The sequence below is a fragment of the Vicugna pacos genome, chromosome X (assembly GCF_048564905.1).
Source record: "Vicugna pacos chromosome X, VicPac4, whole genome shotgun sequence".
Classification (NCBI taxonomy): Eukaryota; Metazoa; Chordata; class Mammalia; order Artiodactyla; family Camelidae; genus Vicugna; species Vicugna pacos.
Window position 1 is genome coordinate 60,995,418 of NC_133023.1, and position 3,702 is coordinate 60,999,119.

The 3,702-nt window shown below is 40.1% G+C and overlaps 1 pseudogene; it reads left to right on the forward strand.

The window, feature by feature from the left end:
* The first annotated feature begins 558 nt into the window (after positions 1-558).
* On the forward strand, positions 559-1,085 carry LOC102531209 (mpv17-like protein pseudogene; annotated as a pseudogene).
* The last annotated feature ends 2,617 nt before the right edge of the window (positions 1,086-3,702 follow it).

The window sequence follows — 3,702 nt, forward strand, 5'->3', positions numbered from 1 at the left end:
ATGCAGACAGAGAGAGACAGGACCTGGCACACATGCCTATATTAGGGTCTGTGCTTAGAGTGTTTTGGGGTTCTTGGGCTAAGGCTGGTTGGTCAATTCAGACCAAAAGAATAGTGTTTAGTAAGCTCTACAAGGGTCTTCTCTAAGGGGAACAAAAGAAAAGACACTAGGAGGAACTGTTTGATCACAAGTGCTTTGGAGTAGTCATATCAGGCAAGAACAGTGAAAGACCCTGAATAGCCAAAGATATCTTGAGGAGGAACAGCAAAGTAGGAGGCATCTGCCCTCCTGATTTCAATTTATTTTACAAAGTTATATTAATCAAAACAGTATGGTAGTGGCATAAAAACAGGAATATAGAAAAGTGGAACAAAATAGAGAGCCCAGTTATAAATGTAAGTGTATACGGTCAGCAATCTTTGGCAAGGGTGCCAGGAACACACAATGGGGAAAAAATACTCTTTTATAAATAGTATTGAAGGGGCGGGACTGGAAGGTGCCTAGGGCTGGGGCATTGTAGGCTGGTGTCGTGTGTTTCTGTTACCCTGGCTCCCAAACATGGTCCTCTATGCCAAGCTCTTCAGGGCCGGCAATGTACTGCAGCAGCTGCTGCCAGGTGGCCAAGCCTACTGGCAGCAGACACAGCACATGGCCACCATGGCCGTAGCCTTCACATGAACTTCAACTATGTGTGGCTGCACCTGCTGAAGTGTGCATTGCCAGGCCATGCATGGTGCACCATCCTGGCCAAGGTGCTGTGTGACCAGGCACTCAATGTGTTTGTGGGGTCTCTGCCTTCTATGCAAATGTGAGTATTCAGTATGTAAAGGATGGCATATTTTTCGACATGAGACAAAAATTCTGGGATATCTTTAAGAGTGGTCTGATGTACTGGCCTTTTGTACAGCTGGCCATATTCAGCCTTGTTCCTATTCACTGGAGAACATCTTACACTGTACCCTGGTTTTCTGTGGGTCACCTTCCTCTGCTTCTCACAACAGCGTGGGGATGGCATGTTAAAATCAGCTTTCACTCTCCTTCATATAAAGGGGACACACAAATTTGAAAAGACTCCAGAGAAATGACAAGTCATGAACTCCCTGAAAATGACTGGCTTTTCCTCTTAAATGCAGTGGATTGACCACAGATGAAATATCCTGCTTAATAGTTTTGTGCTCCATTTTGAAGAATTACTAGTCCATAGACCCAAATATTTTTTAATTAGCAATAACTTTCATTTTCATTCACATCTCCTTTTTCCCAATCTAATCTGAAAGTATTACTTCTCTAATACTTTGGCTATTATCAATAACAGAGGCAAAGTGGCATTTTATAATCATTACTATTTCTAGTCTAATATTTTATTGACAACTGATTTAAGGAACCCCTCTCATTTTAATTGTATACATCTCTCATCTAAATTCTCAGGTTATCTCCTAAACATTTTTTGGATCATATTGCCTTTTATAACAAAAATATTCCTTATAGTAAATTTCTATTTACATGGAATTCAGTTGGGAAGATTGAATGATCAGGTTTCCCACTAAAATACTGTATAATAATTTATTATTATGTTGATGCTAAGGTTATGCAAGTACATTTTATATCAATCAATGAATCAATCAATCAATAATAATGAAGAACAATAATATTATTGGGAAATTGAATATCCACATGCAAAAAGAACAAAACTGAATCAGTATTTTATCTCACTCACAAAAAATAAATTGACATTAATTAAAGACTTACATGCAAGCATGAAAATATAAACCATCTATGAGAAAATGTAAGGAAAAATTACCCTGACATTGGTCCTGGAAATGATTCTTTTGGATAAGACAATAAAAGCACAGAGAACAAAAGCTAAAATAAGCAAGTGAGACTACATCAAACTAGATAGAATCTGCAAAGCATGTAAAATTCAATAAATTGAAATGGCCACCTACAGAATGAAAGAAAAATTTTGAAAGCCATTTATTGGATAATGGGTTAATATAACAAAAAATATTAAAAATTCATGAAACTGAAGAGCAAAAAAAGCAAATAATTCAATTTTAAAATGGGCAAATGACCTGAACAAATATTTTTCCAAAGAAAACATGCAAATGGCCAGTAGGTACATGAAAAGGTGCTCAACATCCCTAATCATCAGGAAAATATAAATTAAAATTGTTACATGTCAAGTTAAAAAATGCATATCCAGAGATTTCCAGTCAAGATGGCAGAGTGGTAGGACCATGGACTCACCCTCTCTAACAATCACAACAAAACAACCACTGACTTCTAATAAACCATCAAAAATAAAACCTGAAACCTAGCCAAAAAAAATCTTCAACTGGAAACAAAGAGAGAATTCAGTCAGTAGGAAGGGCGTGCTTGCAATATAATTGAGCCTCATACCTCCTAGATGAGCTACCCACAAACTAGAGATTAATTAAATTCCAGAGGCCCTTCCACAGGAGTTAGAGTTCTGATCCCCATGTCAGGCTCTCCAGCCCAGGTTTGCAGCATTGGGAGGAAGAACTCCCAGGACAACTGGTTTTGAAGGGCAGCAGGGTTTAATTACGGGAGCTCCACAGGACTGGGGAAAACAGAGACTTCACTCTCTTGAGAAACACAGAGAATCTAGCATGTGCCAGGAAAAAGGGCACAGGCAGTGATTTCATAGGATCCTGGGCCAGACTTGCCTGCTCGCTTTGGAGGGTCACCTGGGGAGGTCGGGGGCAGCTGTGGCTAATCCTGGGGGACAAAAAGCTGGAGACATACTACCTAATAAAACTACAAAAGAAAAATAAAAGCTGAAAACAGACATTCAGGGAGTGGTCATCTACATGAGCTTTCCTGGAGACTGACATCTTGCCTTGGTTATTGTCTCCAAGACCTGGCTCCACCCAACAGCCTGTAAGCTTAAGTGCTGGGAAACCTCAGGCCAAACAACATACTGTATGAGAATGATGCCCCACCCATCAGCAGTCTTCCTGAGCCCACAGCTGCCTCTAGACATGCCCCTAGACATATCCCTAGACATGTCCCTGCCCACCAGAAGGCCAGGACCCAGCTCCACCTAGCAGTGGGCAAGCACCAACTCTTCCTCCCAGGAAGCCTGTATAAACCTCTAGTCCAGCCTCATCCGCCAGGAGGCAGATACCAGAAATTAGAAAATAAGAATCCCAAAGCCTGTGGAAAGAATCCACAAACAGGTCAAACTCTACACTGGGACTGGCTGGGCCCTAGCCCCTGGGTGACAAGAGGTGAGTGCATTCCTGGGATGCATAGGACATCTCATATGGAGGGCCACTTCTCCAAGGTCAAGAAATGTAAGTAATCTACATAAAAATACAAATAGAAATTTAGAAAAAATATGGTGGCAGAGGAATATGCTTCAAGCAAAGGAACAAGCTTAAATCCCAGGAGAAGAAATAACTGATGAAGAGATAGGCAATTTATCTGAGAAAGAGTTTAGAATGAAGATGGTGAGGATGTTCAGAGAACTCAAGAGAATTATAGATGCACAGAGTGAAGTTTTTAGAAAAGAGCTGGAAAATATAAAAAATACCCACACAGAGTTGAAGAATAAAATTACTGAAATGAATAACACACTAGAAGAAACCAAGAATAGACTAAATGAGGCAGAAGAATGGATTAGTGAGCTAGAAGACAGATTAGTGGAAATTACTACTGCAGAATGAAAAAAAAAAAAGA